The sequence below is a fragment of the Heterodontus francisci genome, chromosome 29 (assembly GCF_036365525.1).
Source record: "Heterodontus francisci isolate sHetFra1 chromosome 29, sHetFra1.hap1, whole genome shotgun sequence".
Classification (NCBI taxonomy): domain Eukaryota; kingdom Metazoa; phylum Chordata; class Chondrichthyes; order Heterodontiformes; family Heterodontidae; genus Heterodontus; species Heterodontus francisci.
Window position 1 is genome coordinate 67,190,764 of NC_090399.1, and position 23,076 is coordinate 67,213,839.

Below are 23,076 nucleotides of genomic sequence, written 5' to 3' on the forward strand. Positions count from 1 at the left end.
GTGTGATTCCCTCACATTGATCAGTGAGTGAGTGTGATTCCCTCACAGTGATCAGTGAGTGAGTGTGATTCCCTCACAATGATCAGTGAGTGAGTGTGATTCCCTCACAGTGATCAGTAAGTGAGTGTGATTCCCTCACAGTGATCAGTAAGTGAGTGTGATTCCCTCACAGTGATCAGTGAGTGAGTGTGGTTCCCTCACAGTGTTCAGTGAGTGAGTGTAATTCCCTCACAGTGATCAGTGTGAGTATGATTCCCTCACAATGATCAGTGTGTGAGTGTGATTCCCTCACAGTGATGGGTGTGAGTATGATTCCCTTACAGTGATCAATGAGTGAGTGTGATTCCCTCACAGTGATCAGTGTGAGTACGATTCCCTCACAGTGATCAGTGTGCGAGTGTGGTTCCCTCACAGTGATCAGTGAGTGAGTGTGATTCCGTCACAGTGATCAGTGAGTGAGTGTGATTACCTCACGGTGATCAGTGAGTGAGTGTGATTCCCTCACGGTGATCAGTGAGTGAGTGTGATTCCCTCATGGTGATGAGTGTGTGAGTGTGATTCCTTCACAGTGATCAGTGAGTGCGTGTGATTCCCTCACAATGATCAGTGAGTGACGGTGATTCCCTCATGGTGATGAGTGTGTAAGTGTGATTACCTCAGGGTGATCAGTGAGTCAGTGTGATGACCTCACGGTGATCAGTGAGTGATTGTGATTCCCTCACAGTGATCAGTGAGTGATTGTGATTCCCTCACAGTGATCAGTGAGTGAGTGTGACTCCCTCATGGTGATGAGTATGTCAGTGTGATTCCCTCACGGTGATCAGTGAGTGAGTGTGATTCCCTCACGGTGATCAGTGTGTGAGTGTGATTCCGTCAGTGATCAGTGAGTGAGGGTGATTCTCTCACAACGATCAGTGCGTGATTGTGATTCCCTCACAGCGATCAGTGAGTGAGTGTGATTCCCTCACGGTGATCAGTGAGTGAGTGTGATTCCCTCACGGTGATCAGTGAGTGAGTGTGATTCCCTCACGGTGATCAGTGAGTGAGTGTGATTCCCTCACGGTGATCAGTGAGTGAGTGTGATTCCCTCACGGTGATCAGTGAGTGAGTGTGATTCCCTCACAGTGATCAGTGAGTCAGTGTGATTACCTCACAGTGATGAGTGAGTGTGATTCCCTCACAGTGATCAGTGAGTGAGTGTGATTCCTTCACAGTGATCAGTGAGTCAGTGTAATTCCGTCACAGTGATCAGTGTGAGTATGATTCCCTCACAATGATCAGTGTGTGAGTGTGATTCCCTCACAGTTATCAGACTGTGAGTGTGGTTCCCTCACAGTGATCAGTGTGTGAGTGTGATTCCCACAGGGTGATCAGTGAGTCAATGTGATTCCCTCATGGTGATGAGTATGTGAGTGTGTTCCCTCACGGGGATCAGTGTGAGTTTGATTCTCTCACAGTGATCAGTGTGAGAGTGTGATTCCCTCACAGTGATGAGCATGTGAGTGTGATTTCCTCACGGTGATCAGTCTGTGAGTGTGATTCCCTCACAGTGATGAGTATGTTCATGTGATTCCCTCACGGGGATCAGTGTGAGTGTGATTCCCTCACGGTGATGAGTGTGTGAGTGTGATTCCCACAGGGTGATCAGTGAGTCAATGTGATTCCCTCATGTTGATGAGTATGTGAGTGTGTTCCCTCACGGGGATCAGTGTGAGTGTGATTCTCTCACGGTGATGAGTGTGTGAGTGTGATTCCCTCAGGGTGAAGAGTGAATGAATTTGATTCCCTCAGGGTGATCAGTGAGTGAGTGTGATTCCCTCAGGGTGATCAGTGAGTGAGTGTGATTCCCTCAGGGTGATCAGTGAGTGAGGTTGATTCCTTCACGGTGATCAGTGAGTGAGTGTGATTCCCTCACAGTGATCAGTGAATGAGTGTGATTCCCTCAGGGTGATCAGTGAGTGAGGGTGATTCCCTCACAGTGATCAGTGAGTGAATGTGATTCCCTCCCGGAGTTCATTGTGTGTGTGTGAATCCCTCACGGTGATGAGTGTGTGAGTGTGATTCCCTCACGGTGATCAGTGTGTGAGTGTGATTCCCTCAAGGTGATCAGTGAGTGAGTGTGATTCCGTCCCAGTGATCAGTGAGTGAGCGTGATTCCCTCACGTGATGAGTGTGTGAGTGTGATTCCCACAGGGTGATCAGTGAGTCAATGTGATTCCCTCATGTTGATGAGTATGTGAGGGTGTTCCGTCACGGGGATCAGTGTGAGTGTGATTCTCTCACGGTGATGAGTGTGTGAGTGTGATTCCCTCAGGGTGAAGAGTGAATGAATTTGATTCCCTCAGGGTGATCAGTGAGTGAGTGTGATTCCCTCAGGGTGATCAGTGAGTGAGTGTGATTCCCTCAGGGTGATCAGTGAGTGAGTGTGATTCCCTCAGGGTGATCAGTGAGTGAGGTTGATTCCTTCACGGTGATCAGTGAGTGAGTGTGATTCCCTCACAGTGATCAGTGAGTGAGTGTGATTCCCTCACAGTGATCAGTGAGTGAGTGTGATTCCCTCACAGTGATCAGTGAGTGAGTGTGATTCCCTCACAGTGATCAGTGAGTGAGTGTGATTCCCTCACAGTGATCAGTGAGTGAGTGTGATTCCCTCACAGTGATCAGTGAGTGAGTGTGATTCCCTCACAGTGATCAGTGAGTGAGTGTGATTCCCTCACAGTGATCAGTGAGTGAGTGTGATTCCCTCACAGTGATCAGTGAGTGAGTGTGATTCCGTCACAGTGATCAGTGAGTGAGTGTGATTCCCTCACGGTGATGAGTGTGTGAGTGTGATTCCTTCACAGAGATCTGTGAGTGAGTGTGATTCCCTCACGGTGATCTGTGAGTGAGTGTGATTCCTTCACAGTGATCAGTGAGTGAGTGTGATTCCCTCACAGTGATCAGTGAGTGATTGTGATTCCCTCATAGTGATCAGTGAGTGAGTGTGATTCCATCATGGTGATGAGTGTGTACGTGTGACTCCCTCACGGTGATGAGTGAGTTAGTGTGATTCCCTCACGGTGATCAGTGAGTGAGTGTGATTCCCTCACAGATATCAGTGAGTGATTGTGATTCCCTCACAGTGATCAGTGAGTGAGTGTGATTCCCTCACGGTGATCAGTGAGTCAGTGTGATTCCCTCACGTTGATCAGTGAGTGAGTGTGAATCCCACAGGGTGATCAGTGAGTCAATGTGATTCCCTCATGTTGATGAGTATTTGAGTGTGTTCCCTCACGGTGATGAGTGTGTGAGTGTGATTCCCTCAGGGTGAAGAGTGAATGAATTTGATTCCCTCAGGGTGATCAGTGAGTGAGGTTGATTCCTTCACGGTGATCTGTGAGTGAGTGTGATTCCCTAACAGTGATCTGTGAGTGAGTGTGATTCCCTCATGGTGATCTGTGAGTGAGTGTGATTCCTTCACAGTGATCAGTGAGTGAGTGTGATTCCCTCACAGTGATCAGTGAGTGACTGTGATTCCCTCACAGTGATCAGTGAGTGAGTGTGAGTCCCTCAGGGTGATCAGTGAGTGAGGTAGATTCCTTCACGGTGATCAGTGTGTGAGCGTGATTCCCTCACAGTGATCAGTGAGTGAGTGTGATTCCCTCACAGTGATCAGTGAGTGAATGTGATTCCCTCCCGGTGTTCATTGTGTGTGTGTGATTCCCTCACGGTGATCAGTGTGTGAGTGTGATTCCGTCACGGTGATCAGTGTGTGCGTGTGATTCCCTCAGGGTGATCAGTGTGTAAGTGTGATTCCCTCAAGGTGATCAGTGAGTGAGTGTGATTCCTTCACAGTGATCAGTGAGTGTGTGTGTTTCCCTCACGGTGATGAGTGTGTGAGTCTGATTCCCTCACAGTGATCAGTGAGTGAGCGTGATTCCCTCACGGTGATCAGTGAGTGAGTCTGATTCCTTCACAGTGATCTGTGAGTGAGTGTGATTCCCTCACGGTGATCTGTGAGTGAGTGTGATTCCCTCACGGTGATCTGTGAGTGAGTGTGATTCCCTCACGGTGATCTGTGAGTGAGTGTGATTCCTTCACAGTCATCAGTGAGTGAGTGTGATTCCCTCACAGTGATCAGTGAGTGAGTGTGATTCCCTCACGGTGATGAGTGTGAGAGTGTGATTCCCTCACAGTGATGAGCATGTGAGTCTGATTTCCTCACGGTGATCAGTGTGTGAGTGTGATTCCCTCACAGTGGTGAGTATGTTCGTGTGATTCCCTCACGGGGATCAGTGTGAGTCTGATTCCCGCATGGTGATGAGTATGTGAGTGTGTTCCCTCACGGGGATCAGTGTGAGTGTGATTCTCTCACTGTGATGAGTGTGTGAGTGTGATTCCCTCAGGGTGAAGTGTGAATGAATTTGATTCCCTCAGGGTGATCAGTGAGTGAGGTTGATTCCTTCACGGTGATCAGTGAGTGAGTGTGATTCCCTCACAGTGATCAGTGAATGAGTGTGATTCCCTCAGGGTGATCAGTGAGTGAGTGTGATTCCCTCACAGTGATCAGTGAGTGAATGTGATTCCCTCCCGGTGTTCATTGTGTGTGTGTGAATCCCTCACGGTGATGAGTGTGTGAGTGTGATTCCGTCACGGTGATCAGTGTGTGAGTGTGATTCCCTCAAGGTGATCAGTGAGTGAGTGTGATTCCTTCACAGTGATCAGTGAGTGTGTGTGATTCCCTCACGGTGATGAGTGTGTGAGTCTGATTCCCATACAGTGATCAGTGAGTGAGTGTGATTCCGTCCCAGTGATCAGTGAGTGAGCGTGATTCCCTCACGGTGATGAGTGTGTGAGTGTGATACCTTCACAGTGATCAGTGAGTGAGTGTGATTCCCTCACGGTGATCTGTGAGTGAGTGTGATTCCTTCACAGTGATCAGTGAGTGAGTGTGATTCCCTCACAGTGATCAGTGAGTGATTGTGATTCCCTCACAGTGATCAGTGAGTGAGTGTGATTCCGTCATGGTGATGAGTGTGTAAGTGTGACTCCCTCACGGTGATGAGTGAGTTAGTGTGATTCCCTCACGGTGATAAGTGAGTGATTGTGATTCCCTCACAGATATCAGTGAGTGATTGTGATTCCCTCACAGTGATCAGTGAGTGAGTGTGATTCCCTCACGGTGATCAGTGAGTGAGTGTGATTCCCTCACGGTGATCAGTGAGTCAGTGTGATTCCCTCACGGTGATCAGTGAGTTAGTGTGATTCCCTCACGGTGATCAGTGAATGAGTGTGATTCCCTCACAGATATCAGTGAGTGATTGTGATTCCCTAACGGTGATCAGTGAGTGAGTGTGATTCCCTCACGGTGATCAGTGAGTGAGTGTGATTCCCGCACGGTGATCAGTGAGTGAGTGTGATTCCCTCACGGTGATCAGTGAGTGAGTGTGATTCCCTCACGGTGATCAGTGAGTCAGTGTGATTCCCTCACGGTGATCAGTGAGTGATTGTGATCCCCTCACGGTGATGAGTGTGTGAGTGTGATTCCCACAGGGTGATCAGTGAGTCAATGTGATTCCCTCATGTTGATGAGTATGTGAGTGTGTTCCCTCACGGGGATCAGTGTGAGTGTGTTTCTCTCACGGTGACGAGTGTGTGAGTGTGATTCCCTCAGGGTGAAGAGTGAATGAATTTGATTCCCTCAGGGTGATCAGTGAGTGAGTGTGATTCCATCAGGGTGATCAGTGAGTGAGTGTGATTCCCTCAGGGTGATCAGTGAGTGAGGTTGATTCCTTCACGGTGATCAGTGAGTGAGTGTGATTCCCTCACAGTAATCAGTGAATGAGTGTGATTCCGTCAGGGTGATCAGTGAGTGAGTGTGATTCCCTCACAGTGATCAGTGAGTGAATGTGATTCCCTCACGGTGTTCATTGTGTGTGTGAATCCCTCACGGTGAAGAGTGTGTGAGTGTGATTCGGTCACGGTGATCAGTGTGTGCGTGTGATTCCCTCAGGGTGATCAGTGTGTGAGTGTGATTCCCTCAAGGTGATCAGTGAGTGAGTGTGATTCCTTCACAGTGATCAGTGAGTGTGTGTGATTCCCTCACGGTGATGAGTGTGTGAGTCTGATTCCCTCACAGTGATCAGTGAGTGAGTGTGATTCCGTCCCAGTGATCAGTGAGTGAGCGTGATTCCCTCAAGGTGATGAGTGAGTGATTGTGATTCCCTCACAGTGATCAGTGAGTGATTGTGATTCCCTCATAGTGATCAGTGAGTGAGTGTGATTCCGTCATGGTGATGAGTGTGTAAGTGTGACTCCCTCAGGGTGATGAGTGAGTTAGTGTGATTCCCTCACGGTGATCAGTGAGTGAGTGTGATTCCCTCACAGATATCAGTGAGTGATTGTGATTCCCTCACAGTGATCAGTGAGTGAGTGTGATTCCCTCACGGTGATCTGTGAGTGAGTGTGATTCCTTCACAGTGATCAGTGAGTGATTGTGATTCCCTCACAGTGATCAGTGAGTGAGTGTGATTCCGTCACGGTGATGAGTGTGTAAGTGTGACTCCCTCAGGGTGATGAGTGAGTTAGTGTGATTCCCTCACAGTGATCAGTGAGTGAGTGTGATTCCCTCACAGTGATAAGTGAGTGAGTGTGATTCCCTCACAGTGATCAGTGAGTGAGTGTGATTCCGTCATGGTGATGAGTGTGTCAGTGTGACTCCCTCACGGTGATGAGTGAGTTAGTGTGATTCCCTCACGGTGATCAGTGAGTGAGTGTGATTCCCTCACAGATATCAGTGAGTGATTGTGATTCCCTCACAGTGATCAGTGAGTGAGTGTGATTCCCTCACGGTGATCAGTGAGTGAGTGTGATTCCCTCACGGTGATCAGTGAGTGAGTGTGATTCCCTCACGGTGATCAGTGAGTCAGTGTGATTCCCTCACGGTGATCAGTGAGTGATTGTGATTCCCTCACAGTGATCAGTGTGTGAGTGTGATTCCTTCACAGTGATAAGTGAGTGAGTGTGATTCCCTAATGGTGATGAGTGTGTGAGTGTGATTCCTTCACAGTGATCAGTGAGTGAGGGTGATTCCCTCACAGTGATCAGTGTGTGATTGTGATTCCCTCACGGTGATCAGTGTGTGAGTGTGATTCCCTCACGGTGATCAGTGTGTGAGTGTGATTCCCTCACAATGATCAGTGAGTGACTGTGATTCCCTCACAGTGATGAGTATGTGAGTGTGATTTCCTCACAGTGATGAGTATGTGAGTGTGATTCCCTCACAGTGATCAGTGAGTGAGTGTGATTCCGTCACAGTGATTAGTGAGTGATTGTGATTCCCTCACGGTGATAAGTGTGTGAGTGTGATTCCTTCACAGTGATCAGTGAGTGAGTGTGATTCCCTCACAGTGATCAGTGAGTGAGTGTGATTCCCTCACAGTGATCAGTGAGTGATTGTGATTCCCTCATAGTGATCAGTGAGTGAGTGTGATTCCGTCATGGTGATGAATGTGTAAGTGTGACTCCCTCACGGTGATGAGTGAGTTAGTGTGATTCCCTCACGGTGATCAGTGAGTGAGTGTGATTCCCTCACAGATATCAGTGAGTGAGTGTGATTCCCTCACAGATATCAGTGAGTGTGTGTGATTCCCTCACGGTGATCAGTGAGTGAGTGTGATTCCCTCACGGTGATCAGTGAGTGAGTGTGATTCCCTCACGGTGAACAGTGAGTGAGTGTGATTCCCTCACGGTGATCAGTGAGTCAGTGTGATTCCCTCACGGTGATCAGTGAGTGATTGTGATTCCCTCATGTTGATGAGTATGTGAGTGTGATTCCCTCACGGTGATCAGTGAGTGAGTGTGATTCCCTCACGGTGATGAGTGTGTGAGTGTGATTCCCACAGGGTGATCAGTGAGTCAATGTGATTCCCTCATGTTGATGAGTATGTGAGTGTGATTCCCTCATGGGGATCAGTGTGAGTGTGTTTCTCTCACGGTGATGAGTGTGTGAGTGTGATTCCCTCAGGGTGAAGAGTGAATGAATTTGATTCCCTCAGGGTGATCAGTGAGTGAGTGTGATTCCCTCAGGGTGATCAGTGAGTGAGTGTGATTCCCTCACAGTGATCAGTGAATGAGTGTGATTCCCTCAGGGTGATCAATGAGTGAGTGTGATTCCCTCACAGTGATCAGTGAGTGAATGTGATTCCCTCCCGGTGTTCATTGTGTGTGTGTGAATCCCTCACGGTGATGAGTGTGTGAGTGTGATTCCGTCACGGTGATCAGTGTGTGCGTGTGATTCCCCCAGGGTGATCAGTGTGTGAGTGTGATTCCCTCAAGTTGATCAGTGAGTGAGTGTGATTCCTTCACAGTGATCAGTGAGTGTGTGTGATTCCCTCACGGTGATGAGTGTGTGAGTCTGATTCCCTCACAGTGATCAGTGAGAGAGTGTGATTCCGTCCCAGTGATCAGTGAGTGAGCGTGATTCCCTCAAGGTGATGAGTGAGTGATTGTGATTCCCTCACAGTGATCAGTGAGTGATTGTGATTCCCTCATAGTGATCAGTGAGTGAGTGTGATTCCGTCATGGTGATGAGTGTGTAAGTGTGACTCCCTCACGGTGATGAGTGAGTTAGTGTGATTCCTTCACAGTGATCAGTGAGTGAGTGTGATGCCCTCACGGTGATCTGTGAGTGAATGTGATTCCTTCAAACTGATCAGTGAGTGAGTGTGATTCCCTCACAGTGATCAGTGAGTGAGTGTGGTTCCGTCATGGTGATGAGTGTGTAAGGGTGACTCCCTCACGGTGATGAGTGAGTTAGTGTGATTCCCTCACGGTGATCAGTGAGTGATTGTGATTCCCTCACAGTGATCAGTGAGTGAGTGTGATTCCCTCACGGTGATCAGTGAGTGAGTGTGATTCCCTCACGGTGATCAGTGAGTCATTGTGATTCCCTCACGGTGATCAGTGAGTGATTGTGATTCCCTCACAGTGATCAGTGTGTGAGTGTGATTCATTCACAGTGATCAGTGAGTGAGTGTGATTCCCTCATGGTGATGAGTGTGTGAGTGTGATTCCTTCACAGTGATCAGTGAGTGAGGGTGATTCCCTCACAGTGATCAGTGCGTGATTGTGATTCCCTCACAGTGATCAGTGAGTGAGTGTGATTCCCTCACGGTGATCAGTGAGTGAGTGTGATTCCCTCACAGATATCAGTGAGTGATTGTGATTCCCTCACAGTTTTCAGTGAGTGAGTGTGATTCCCTCACAGTTTTCAGTGAGTGATTGTGATTCCCTCACAGTGATCAGTGAGTGAGTGTGATTCCCTCACGGTGATCAGTGAGTGAGTGTGATTCCCTCACAGTTTTCAGTGAGTGATTGTGATTCCCTCACAGTGATCAGTGAGTCAGTGTGATTCCCTCACGGTGATCAGTGAGTCAGTGTGATTCCCTCACGGTGATCAGTGAGTGATTGTGATTCCCTCATGTTGATGAGTATGTGAGTGTGATTCCCTCACGGTGATCAGTGAGTGAGTGTGATTCCCTCACGGTGATGAGTGTGTGAGTGTGATTCCCACAGGGTGATCAGTGAGTCAATGTGATTCCCTCATGTTGATGAGTATGTGAGTGTGTTCCCTCACAGGTATCAGTGTGAGTCTGATTCTCTCACGGTGATGAGTGTGTGAGTGTGATTCCCTCAGGGTGAAGAGTGAATGAATTTGATTCCCTCAGGGTGATCAGTGAGTGAGTGTGATTCCCTCACAGATATCAGAGAGTGAGGTTGATTCCTTCACGGTGATCAGTGAGTGAGTGTGATTCCCTCACAGTGATCAGTGAATGAGTGTGCTTCCCTCAGGGTGATCAGTGAGTCAGTGTGATTCCCTCACGGTGATCAGTGAGTGAATGTGATTCCCTCCCGGTGTTCATTGTGCGTGTGTGAATCCCTCACGGTGATGAGTGTATGAGTGTGATTCCCTCACAGTGATCAGTGCGTGATTGTGATTCCCTCACAGTGATCAGTGAGTGAGTGTGATTCCCTCACGGTGATCAGTGTGTGAGTGTGATTCCCTCACAATGATCAGTGAGTGACTGTGATTCCCTCACGGTGATCAGTGAGTGAGTGTCATTCCGTCACAGTGATCAGTGAGTGAGTGTGATTCCCTCACGGTGATCAGTGAGTGAGTGTGATTCCTTCACAGTGATCAGTGAGTGAGTGTGATTCCTTCACAGTGATCAGTGAGTGAGTGTGATTCCTTCACAGTGATCAGTGTGTGAGTGTGATTCCCACACGGTGATCAGTGAGTGAGTGTGATTCCCTCACAGATATCAGTGAGTGATTGTGATTCCCTCACAGATATCAGTGAGTGAGTGTGATTCGCTCACAGTGATCAGTGAGTGAGTGTGATTCCCTCACAGTGATCAGTGAGTGAGTGTGATTCCCTCACAGTGATCAGTGAGTGAGTGTGATTCCCTCACGGTGATCAGTGAGTGAGTGTGATTCCCTCACGGTGATCAGTGAGTCAGTGTGATTCCCTCACGGTGATCAGTGAGTCAGTGTGATTCCCTCACGGTGATCAGTGAGTCAGTGTGATTCCCTCACGGTGATCAGTGAGTCAGTGTGATTCCCTCACGGTGATCAGTGAGTCAGTGTGATTCCCTCACGGTGATCAGTGAGTCAGTGTGATTCCCTCACGGTGATCAGTGAGTCAGTGTGATTCCCTCACGGTGATCAGTGAGTCAGTGTGATTCCCTCACGGTGATCAGTGAGTGATTGTGATTCCCTCATGTTGATGAGTATGTGAGTGTGATTCCCTCACGGTGATCAGTGAGTGAGTGTGATTCCCTCACGGTGATGAGTGTGTGAGTGTGATTCCCACAGGGTGATCAGTGAGTCAATGTGATTCCCTCATGTTGATGAGTATGTGAGTGTGTTCCCTCACAGGTATCAGTGTGAGTGTGATTCTCTCACGGTGATGAGTGTGTGAGTGTGATTCCCTCAGGATGATCAGTGAATGAATTTGATTCCCTCAGGGTGATCAGTGAGTGAGTGTGATTCCATCAGGGTGATCAGTGAGTGAGTGTGATTCCCTCAGGGTGATCAGTGAGTGAGGTTGATTCCTTCACGGTGATCAGTGAGTGAGTGTGATTCCCTCACAGTGATCAGTGAATGAGTGTGATTCCCTCAGGGTGATCAGTGAGTGAGTGTGATTCCCTCACAGTGATCAGTGAGTGAATGTGATTCCCTCCCGGTGTTCATTGTGTGTGTGTGAATCCCTCACGGTGATGAGTATGTGAGTGTGATTCCGTCACGGTGATCTGTGAGTGAGTGTGATTCCCTCACGGTGATCTGTGAGTGAGTGTGATTCCTTCACAGTGATCAGTGAGTGAGTGTGATTCCCTCACAGTGATCAGTGAGTGAGTGTGATTCCCTCACAGTGATCAGTGAGTAAGTGTGATTCCCTCACAGTGATCAGTGAGTGAGTGTGATTCCCTCATGGTGATCAGTGTGTGAGTGTGATTCCCTCACAGTGATCAGTGAGTGACTGTGAGTCCCTCACGGTGATCAGTGTGTGAGTGTGATTCCCTCAGAGTGATCAGTGAGTGACTGTGATTCCCTCACAGTGATCAGTGAGTGATTGTGATTCCCTCACGGTGATGAGTGTGAGAGTGTGATTCCATCACAGTGATGAGCATGTGAGTGTGATTTCCTCACGGTGATCAGTGTGTGAGTGTGATTCCCTCACAGTGGTGAGTATGTTCGTGTGATTCCCTCACGGGGATCAGTGTGAGTCTGATTCCCTCATGGTGATGAGTATGTGAGTGTGTTCCCTCACGGGGATCAGTGTGAGTGTGATTCTCTCACGGTGATGAGTGTGTGAGTGTGATTCCCTCAGGGTGAAGAGTGAATGAATTTGATTCCCTCAGGGTGATCAGTGATTGAGTGTGATTCCCTCAGGGTGATCAGTGATTGAGTGTGATTCCCTCAGGGTGATCAGTGAGTGAGGTTGATTCCTTCACGGTGATCAGTGAGTGAGTGTGATTCCCTCACAGTGATCAGTGAATGAGTGTGATTCCCTCAGGGTGATCAGTGAGTGAGTGTGATTCCCTCACAGTGATCAGTGAGTGAATGTGATTCCCTCCCGGTGTTCATTGTGTGTGTGTGAATCCCTCACGGTGATGAATGTGTGAGTGTGATTCCATCACGGTGATCAGTGTGTGCGTATGATTCCCTCAGGGTGATCAGTGTGTGAGTGTGATTCCCTCAAGGTGATCAGTGAGTGAGTGTGATTCCTTCACAGTGATCAGTAAGTGTGTATGATTCCCTCACGGTGATGAGTGTGTGAGTCTGATTCCCTCACAGTGATCAGTGAGTGAGTGTGATTCCGTCCCAGTGATCAGTGAGTGAGCGTGATTCCCTCACGGTGATGAGTGTGTGAGTGTGATTCCTTCACAGTGATCAGTGAGTGAGTGTGATTGCCTCACGGTGATCTGTGAGTGAGTGTGATTCCTTCAAACTGATCAGTGAGTGAGTGTGATTCCCTCACAGATATCAGTGAGTGATTGTGATTCCGTCATGGTGATGAGTGTGTAAGTGTGACTCCCTCACGGTGATGAGTGAGTTAGTGTGATTCCCTCACGGTGATCAGTGAGTGAGTGTGATTCCCTCACAGATATCAGTGAGTGATTGTGATTCCCTCACAGTGATCAGTGAGTGAGTGTGATTCCGTCACGGTGATCAGTGAGTGAGTGTGATTCCCTCACGGTGATCAGTGAGTCATTGTGATTCCCTCACGGTGATCAGTGAGTGATTGTGATTCCCTCACAGTGATCAGTGTGTGAGTGTGATTCCTTCACAGTGATCAGTGAGTGAGTGTGATTCCCTCATGGTGATGAGTGTGTGAGTGTGATTCCTTCACAGTGATCAGTGAGTGAGGGTGATTCCCTCACAGTGATCAGTGCGTGATTGTGATTCCCTCACAGTGATCAGTGAGTGAGTGTGATTCCCTCACGGTGATCAGTGTGTGAGTGTGATTCCCTCACAATGATCAGTGAGTGAGTGTGATTCCCTCAGGGTGAAGAGTGAATGAATTTGATTCCCTCAGGGTGATCAATGAGTGAGTGTGATTCCCTCAGGGTGATCAGTGAGTGATTGTGATTCCCTCACAGTGATCAGTGTGTGAGTGTGATTCCCTCAGGGTGATCAGTGAGTGAGGTTGATTCCTTCACGGTGATCAGTGAGTGAGTGTGATTCCCTCACAGTGATCAGTGAATGAGTGTGCTTCCCTCAGGGTGATCAGTGAGTGAGTGTGATTCCCTCACAGTGATCAGTGAGTGAATGTGATTCCCTCCCGGTGTTCATTGTGTGTGTGTGAATCCCTCACTGTGATGAGTGTGTGAGTGTGATTCCGTCACGGTGATCAGTGTGTGCGTGTGATTCCCTCAGGGTGATCAGTGTGTGAGTCTGATTCCCTCACAGTGATCAGTGAGTGAGTGTGATTCCCTCACAGTGATCAGTGAGTGAGTGTGATTCCCTCACGGTGATCAGTGAGTGAGTGTGATTCCCTCACAGTGATCAGTGAGTGATTGTGATTCCCTCACAGTGATCAGTGAGTGAGTGTGATTCCGTCATGGTGATGAGTGTGCAAGTGTGACTCCCTCACGGTGATGAGTGAGTTAGTGTGATTCCCTCACGGTGATCAGTGAGTGAGTGTGATTCCCTCACAGATATCAGTGAGTGAGTGTGATTCCCACGCGGTGATCAGTGAGTCAGTGTGATTCCCTCACGGTGATCAGTGAGTCAGTGTGATTCCCTCACGGTGATCAGTGAGTCAGTGTGATTCCCTCACGGTGATCAGTGAGTGATTGTGATTCCCTCACAGTGATCAGTATGTGAGTGTGATTCCCTCACGGTGATGAGTAAGTCAGTGTGATTCCCTCACGGTGATCAGCGAGTCAGTGTGATTCCCTCACGGTGATCAGTGAGTCAGTGTGATTCCCTCACGGTGATCAGTGAGTCAGTGAGATTCCCTCACGGTGATCAGTGAGTCAGTGTGATTCCCTCACGGTGATCAGTGAGTCAGTGTGATTCCCTCACGGTGATCAGTGAGTGATTGTGATTCCCTCACAGTGATCAGTATGTGAGTGTGATTCCCTCACGGTGATGAGTAAGTCAGTGTGATTCCCTCACGGTGATCAGCGAGTCAGTGTGTTTCCCTCACAGTGATCAGTGAGTCAGTGTGATTCCCTCACAGTGATCAGTGAGTGAGTGTGATTCCCTCACGGTGATGAGTGTGAGAGTGTGATTCCCTCACAGTAATGAGCATGTGAGTCTGATTTCCTCACGGTGATCAGTGTGTGAGTGTGATTCCCTCACAGTGGTGAGTATGTTCGTGTGATTCCCTCACGGGGATCAGTTTGAGTCTGATTCTCTCACGGTGATGAGTGTGTGAGTGTGATTCCCTCAGGGTGAAGTGTGAATGAATTTGATTCCCTCAGGGTGATCAGTGAGTGAGTGTGATTCCCTCAGGGTGATCAGTGAGTGAGTGTGATTCCCTCAGGGTGATCGTGAGTGAGGTTGATTCCTTCACGGTGATCAGTGAGTGAGTGTGATTCCCTCACAGTGATCAGTGAATGAGTGTGATTCCCTCAGGGTGATCAGTGAGTGAGTGTGATTCCCTCACAGTGATCAGTGAGGGAATGTGATTCCCTCCCGGTGTTCATTGTGTGTGTGTGAATCCCTCATGGTGATCAGTGTGTGCGTGTGATTCCGTCACGGTGATCAGTGTGTGCGTGTGATTCCCTCAGGGTGATCAGTGTGTGAGTGTGATTCCCACAAGGTGATCAGTGAGTGAGTGTGATTCCTTCACAGTGATCAGTAAGTGTGTGTGATTCCATCACGGTGATGAGTGTGTGAGTCTGATTCCCTCACAGTGATCGGTGAGTGAGTGTGATTCCGTCCCAGTGATCAGTGAGTGAGCGTGATTCCCTCACGGTGATGACTGTGTGAGTGTGATTCCTTCACAGTGATCAGTGAGTGAGTGTGATTCCCTCACGGTGATCTGTGAGTGAGTGTGATTCCTTCACAGTGATCAGTGAGTGATTGTGATTCCCTCACAGTGATCAGTGAGTGATTGTGATTCCCTCACAGTGATCAGTGAGTGAGTGTGATTCCCTCACGGTGATCAGTGAGTCAGTGTGAATCCCTCACGGTGATCAGTGAGTGATTGTGATTCCCTCACAGTGATCAGTGTGTGAGTGTGATTCCTTCACAGTGATCAGTGAGTGAGTGTGATTCCCTCATGGTGATGAGTGTGTGAGTGTGATTCCCTCATGGTGATGAGTGTGTGAGTGCGATTCCTTCACAGTGATCAGTGAGTGAGAGTGATTCCCTCACAGTGATCAGTGCGTAATTGTGATTCCCTCACAGTGATCAGTGTGTGAGTGTGATTCCCTCACGGTGATCAGTGTGTGAGTGTGATTCCCTCACAGTGATCAGTGAGTGACTGTGATTCCCTCACAGTGATGAGTATGTGAGTGTGATTCCCTCACAGTGATCAGTGAGTGACTGTGATTCCCTCACAGTGATCAGTGAGTGAGTGTGATTCCCTCACGGTGATGAGTGTGAGAGTGTGATTCCATCACAGTGATGAGCATGTGAGTGTGATTTCCTCACGGTGATCAGTGTGTGAGTGTGATTCCCTCAGGGTGAAGAGTGAATGAATTTGATTCCCTCAGGGTGATCATTGAGTGAGTGTGATTCCCTCAGGGTGATCAGTGATTGAGTGTGATTCCCTCAGGGTGATCAGTGAGTGAGGTTAATTCCTTCACGGTGATCAATGAGTGAGTGTGATTCCCTCACAGTGATCAGTGAATGAGTGTGATTCCCTCAGGGTGATCAGTGAGTGAGTGTGATTCCCTCACAGTGATCAGTGAGTGAATGTGATTCCCTCCCGGTGTTCATTGTGTGTGTGTGAATCCCTCACGGTGATGAGTGTGTGAGTGTGATTCCGTCACGGTGATCAGTGTGTGCGTATGATTCCCTCAGGGTGATCAGTGTGTGAGTGTGATTCCCTCAAGGTGATCAGTGAGTGAGTGTGATTCCTTCACAGTGATCAGTAAGTGTGTATGATTCCCTCACGGTGATGAGTGTGTGAGTCTGATTCCCTCACAGTGATCAGTGAGTGAGTGTGATTCCGTCCCAGTGATCAGTGAGTGAGCGTGATTCCCTCACGGTGATGAGTGTGTGAGTGTGATTCCTTCACAGTGATCAGTGAGTGAGTGTGATTCCCTCACGGTGATCTGTGAGTGAGTGTGATTCCTTCACAATGATCAGTGAGTGACTGTGATTCCCTCACGGTGATCAGTGAGTGAGTGTCATTCCGTCACAGTGATCAGTGAGTGAGTGTGATTCCCTCACGGTGATCAGTGAGTGAGTGTGATTCCTTCACAGTGATCAGTGAGTGAGTGTGATTCCTTCACAGTGATCAGTGAGTGAGTGTGATTCCTTCACAGTGATCAGTGTGTGAGTGTGATTCCCACACGGTGATCAGTGAGTGAGTGTGATTCCCTCACAGATATCAGTGAGTGATTGTGATTCCCTCACAGATATCAGTGAGTGAGTGTGATTCGCTCACAGTGATCAGTGAGTGAGTGTGATTCCCTCACAGTGATCAGTGAGTGAGTGTGATTCCCTCACAGTGATCAGTGAGTGAGTGTGATTCCCTCACGGTGATCAGTGAGTGAGTGTGATTCCCTCACGGTGATCAGTGAGTGAGTGTGATTCCCTCACGGTGATCAGTGAGTCAGTGTGATTCCCTCACGGTGATCAGTGAGTCAGTGTGATTCCCTCACGGTGATCAGTGAGTCAGTGTGATTCCCTCACGGTGATCAGTGAGTCAGTGTGATTCCCTCACGGTGATCAGTGAGTCAGTGTGATTCCCTCACGGTGATCAGTGAGTCAGTGTGATTCCCTCACGGTGATCAGTGAGTCAGTGTGATTCCCTCACGGTGATCAGTGAGTGATTGTGATTCCCTCATGTTGATGAGTATGTGAGTGTGATTCCCTCACGGTGATCAGTGAGTGAGTGTGATTCCCTCACGGTGATGAGTGTGTGAGTGTGATTCCCACAGGGTGATCAGTGAGTCAATGTGATTCCCTCATGTTGATGAGTATGTGAGTGTGTTCCCTCACAGGTATCAGTGTGAGTGTGATTCTCTCACGGTGATGAGTGTGTGAGTGTGATTCCCTCAGGGTGAAGAGTGAATGAATTTGATTCCCTCAGGGTGATCAGTGAGTGAGTGTGATTCCATCAGGGTGATCAGTGAGTGAGTGTGATTCCCTCAGGGTGATCAGTGAGTGAGGTTGATTCCTTCACGGTGATCAGTGAGTGAGTGTGATTCCCTCACAGTGATCAGTGAATGAGTGTGATTCCCTCAGGGTGATCAGTGAGTGAGTGTGATTCCCTCACAGTGATCAGTGAGTGAATGTGATTCCCTCCCGGTGTTCATTGTGTGTGTGTGAATCCCTCACGGTGATGAGTATGTGAGTGTGATTCCGTCACGGTGATCTGTGAGTGAGTGTGATTCCCTCACGGTGATCTGTGAGTGAGTGTGATTCCTTCACAGTGATCAGTGAGTGAGTGTGATTCCCTCACAGTGATCAGTGAGTGAGTGTGATTCCCTCACAGTGATCAGTGAGTAAGTGTGATTCCCTCACAGTGATCAGTGAGTGAGTGTGATTCCCTCATGGTGATCAGTGTGTGAGTGTGATTCCCTCACAGTGATCAGTGAGTGACTGTGAGTCCCTCACGGTGATCAGTGTGTGAGTGTGATTCCCTCAGAGTGATCAGTGAGTGACTGTGATTCCCTCACAGTGATCAGTGAGTGATTGTGATTCCCTCACGGTGATGAGTGTGAGAGTGTGATTCCATCACAGTGATGAGCATGTGAGTGTGATTTCCTCACGGTGATCAGTGTGTGAGTGTGATTCCCTCACAGTGGTGAGTATGTTCGTGTGATTCCCTCACGGGGATCAGTGTGAGTCTGATTCCCTCATGGTGATGAGTATGTGAGTGTGTTCCCTCACGGGGATCAGTGTGAGTGTGATTCTCTCACGGTGATGAGTGTGTGAGTGTGATTCCCTCAGGGTGAAGAGTGAATGAATTTGATTCCCTCAGGGTGATCAGTGATTGAGTGTGATTCCCTCAGGGTGATCAGTGATTGAGTGTGATTCCCTCAGGGTGATCAGTGAGTGAGGTTGATTCCTTCACGGTGATCAGTGAGTGAGTGTGATTCCCTCACAGTGATCAGTGAATGAGTGTGATTCCCTCAGGGTGATCAGTGAGTGAGTGTGATTCCCTCACAGTGATCAGTGAGTGAATGTGATTCCCTCCCGGTGTTCATTGTGTGTGTGTGAATCCCTCACGGTGATGAGTGTGTGAGTGTGATTCCGTCACGGTGATCAGTGTGTGCGTATGATTCCCTCAGGGTGATCAGTGTGTGAGTGTGATTCCCTCAAGGTGATCAGTGAGTGAGTGTGATTCCTTCACAGTGATCAGTAAGTGTGTATGATTCCCTCACGGTGATGAGTGTGTGAGTCTGATTCCCTCACAGTGATCAGTGAGTGAGTGTGATTCCCTCACAGTGATCAGTGAGTGAGTGTGATTCCGTCCCAGTGATCAGTGAGTGAGCGTGATTCCCTCACGGTGATGAGTGTGTGAGTGTGATTCCTTCACAGTGATCAGTGAGTGAGTGTGATTCCCTCACGGTGATCTGTGAGTGAGTGTGATTCCTTCAAACTGATCAGTGAGTGAGTGTGATTCCCTCACAGATATCAGTGAGTGATTGTGATTCCGTCATGGTGATGAGTGTGTAAGTGTGACTCCCTCACGGTGATGAGTGAGTTAGTGTGATTCCCTCACGGTGATCAGTGAGTGAGTGTGATTCCCTCACAGATATCAGTGAGTGATTGTGATTCCCTCACAGTGATCAGTGAGTGAGTGTGATTCCGTCACGGTGATCAGTGAGTGAGTGTGATTCCCTCACGGTGATCAGTGAGTCATTGTGATTCCCTCACGGTGATCAGTGAGTGATTGTGATTCCCTCACAGTGATCAGTGTGTGAGTGTGATTCCTTCACAGTGATCAGTGAGTGAGTGTGATTCCCTCATGGTGATGAGTGTGTGAGTGTGATTCCTTCACAGTGATCAGTGAGTGAGGGTGATTCCCTCACAGTGATCAGTGCGTGATTGTGATTCCCTCACAGTGATCAGTGAGTGAGTGTGATTCCCTCACGGTGATCAGTGTGTGAGTGTGATTCCCTCACAATGATCAGTGAGTGAGTGTGATTCCCTCAGGGTGAAGAGTGAATGAATTTGATTCCCTCAGGGTGATCAATGAGTGAGTGTGATTCCCTCAGGGTGATCAGTGAGTGATTGTGATTCCCTCACAGTGATCAGTGTGTGAGTGTGATTCCCTCAGGGTGATCAGTGAGTGAGGTTGATTCCTTCACGGTGATCAGTGAGTGAGTGTGATTCCCTCACAGTGATCAGTGAATGAGTGTGCTTCCCTCAGGGTGATCAGTGAGTGAGTGTGATTCCCTCACAGTGATCAGTGAGTGAATGTGATTCCCTCCCGGTGTTCATTGTGTGTGTGTGAATCCCTCACTGTGATGAGTGTGTGAGTGTGATTCCGTCACGGTGATCAGTGTGTGCGTGTGATTCCCTCAGGGTGATCAGTGTGTGAGTCTGATTCCCTCACAGTGATCAGTGAGTGAGTGTGATTCCCTCACAGTGATCAGTGAGTGAGTGTGATTCCCTCACGGTGATCAGTGAGTGAGTGTGATTCCCTCACAGTGATCAGTGAGTGATTGTGATTCCCTCACAGTGATCAGTGAGTGAGTGTGATTCCGTCATGGTGATGAGTGTGCAAGTGTGACTCCCTCACGGTGATGAGTGAGTTAGTGTGATTCCCTCACGGTGATCAGTGAGTGAGTGTGATTCCCTCACAGATATCAGTGAGTGAGTGTGATTCCCACGCGGTGATCAGTGAGTCAGTGTGATTCCCTCACGGTGATCAGTGAGTCAGTGTGATTCCCTCACGGTGATCAGTGAGTCAGTGTGATTCCCTCACGGTGATCAGTGAGTGATTGTGATTCCCTCACAGTGATCAGTATGTGAGTGTGATTCCCTCACGGTGATGAGTAAGTCAGTGTGATTCCCTCACGGTGATCAGCGAGTCAGTGTGATTCCCTCACGGTGATCAGTGAGTCAGTGTGATTCCCTCACGGTGATCAGTGAGTCAGTGAGATTCCCTCACGGTGATCAGTGAGTCAGTGTGATTCCCTCACGGTGATCAGTGAGTCAGTGTGATTCCCTCACGGTGATCAGTGAGTGATTGTGATTCCCTCACAGTGATCAGTATGTGAGTGTGATTCCCTCACGGTGATGAGTAAGTCAGTGTGATTCCCTCACGGTGATCAGCGAGTCAGTGTGTTTCCCTCACAGTGATCAGTGAGTCAGTGTGATTCCCTCACAGTGATCAGTGAGTGAGTGTGATTCCCTCACGGTGATGAGTGTGAGAGTGTGATTCCCTCACAGTAATGAGCATGTGAGTCTGATTTCCTCACGGTGATCAGTGTGTGAGTGTGATTCCCTCACAGTGGTGAGTATGTTCGTGTGATTCCCTCACGGGGATCAGTTTGCGGCTGATTCTCTCACGGTGATGAGTGTGTGAGTGTGATTCCCTCAGGGTGAAGTGTGAATGAATTTGATTCCCTCAGGGTGATCAGTGAGTGAGTGTGATTCCCTCAGGGTGATCAGTGAGTGAGTGTGATTCCCTCAGGGTGATCGTGAGTGAGGTTGATTCCTTCACGGTGATCAGTGAGTGAGTGTGATTCCCTCACAGTGATCAGTGAATGAGTGTGATTCCCTCAGGGTGATCAGTGAGTGAGTGTGATTCCCTCACAGTGATCAGTGAGGGAATGTGATTCCCTCCCGGTGTTCATTGTGTGTGTGTGAATCCCTCATGGTGATCAGTGTGTGCGTGTGATTCCGTCACGGTGATCAGTGTGTGCGTGTGATTCCCTCAGGGTGATCAGTGTGTGAGTGTGATTCCCACAAGGTGATCAGTGAGTGAGTGTGATTCCTTCACAGTGATCAGTAAGTGTGTGTGATTCCATCACGGTGATGAGTGTGTGAGTCTGATTCCCTCACAGTGATCGGTGAGTGAGTGTGATTCCGTCCCAGTGATCAGTGAGTGAGCGTGATTCCCTCACGGTGATGACTGTGTGAGTGTGATTCCTTCACAGTGATCAGTGAGTGAGTGTGATTCCCTCACGGTGATCTGTGAGTGAGTGTGATTCCTTCACAGTGATCAGTGAGTGATTGTGATTCCCTCACAGTGATCAGTGAGTGATTGTGATTCCCTCACAGTGATCAGTGAGTGAGTGTGATTCCCTCACGGTGATCAGTGAGTCAGTGTGATTCCCTCACGGTGATCAGTGAGTGATTGTGATTCCCTCACAGTGATCAGTGTGTGAGTGTGATTCCTTCACAGTGATCAGTGAGTGAGTGTGATTCCCTCATGGTGATGAGTGTGTGAGTGTGATTCCCTCATGGTGATGAGTGTGTGAGTGCGATTCCTTCACAGTGATCAGTGAGTGAGAGTGATTCCCTCACAGTGATCAGTGCGTAATTGTGATTCCCTCACAGTGATCAGTGTGTGAGTGTGATTCCCTCACGGTGATCAGTGTGTGAGTGTGATTCCCTCACAGTGATCAGTGAGTGACTGTGATTCCCTCACAGTGATGAGTATGTGAGTGTGATTCCCTCACAGTGATCAGTGAGTGACTGTGATTCCCTCACAGTGATCAGTGAGTGAGTGTGATTCCCTCACGGTGATGAGTGTGAGAGTGTGATTCCATCACAGTGATGAGCATGTGAGTGTGATTTCCTCACGGTGATCAGTGTGTGAGTGTGATTCCCTCAGGGTGAAGAGTGAATGAATTTGATTCCCTCAGGGTGATCATTGAGTGAGTGTGATTCCCTCAGGGTGATCAGTGATTGAGTGTGATTCCCTCAGGGTGATCAGTGAGTGAGGTTAATTCCTTCACGGTGATCAATGAGTGAGTGTGATTCCCTCACAGTGATCAGTGAATGAGTGTGATTCCCTCAGGGTGATCAGTGAGTGAGTGTGATTCCCTCACAGTGATCAGTGAGTGAATGTGATTCCCTCCCGGTGTTCATTGTGTGTGTGTGAATCCCTCACGGTGATGAGTGTGTGAGTGTGATTCCGTCACGGTGATCAGTGTGTGCGTATGATTCCCTCAGGGTGATCAGTGTGTGAGTGTGATTCCCTCAAGGTGATCAGTGAGTGAGTGTGATTCCTTCACAGTGATCAGTAAGTGTGTATGATTCCCTCACGGTGATGAGTGTGTGAGTCTGATTCCCTCACAGTGATCAGTGAGTGAGTGTGATTCCGTCCCAGTGATCAGTGAGTGAGCGTGATTCCCTCACGGTGATGAGTGTGTGAGTGTGATTCCTTCACAGTGATCAGTGAGTGAGTGTGATTCCCTCACGGTGATCTGTGAGTGAGTGTGATTCCTTCAAACTGATCAGTGAGTGAGTGTGATTCCCTCACAGATATCAGTGAGTGATTGTGATTCCGTCATGGTGATGAGTGTGTAAGTGTGACTCCCTCACGGTGATGAGTGAGTTAGTGTGATTCCCTCACGGTGATCAGTGAGTGAGTGTGATTCCCTCACAGATATCAGTGAGTGATTGTGATTCCCTCACAGTGATCAGTGAGTGAGTGTGATTCCCTCACGGTGATCAGTGAGTGAGTGTGATTCCCTCACGGTGATCAGTGAGTCATTGTGATTCCCTCACGGTGATCAGTGAGTGATTGTGATTCCCTCACAGTGATCAGTGTGTGAGTGTGATTCCTTCACAGTGATCAGTGAGTGAGTGTGATTCCCTCATGGTGATGAGTGTGTGAGTGTGATTCCTTCACAGTGATCAGTGAGTGAGTGTGATTCCCTCATGGTGATGAGTGTGTGAGTGTGATTCCCTCACGGTGATCAGTGTGTGAGTGTGATTCCCTCA

The 23,076-nt window shown here is 48.6% G+C and overlaps 1 protein-coding gene across 1 annotated transcript in view; it reads left to right on the plus strand.

Moving 5' to 3' along the window:
* The window catches only part of LOC137345672 (protein phosphatase 1 regulatory subunit 1A-like), a 191,383-nt gene that overhangs the window by 71,258 nt on the left and 97,049 nt on the right, over positions 1-23,076 (plus strand). The window lies entirely within an intron of this gene.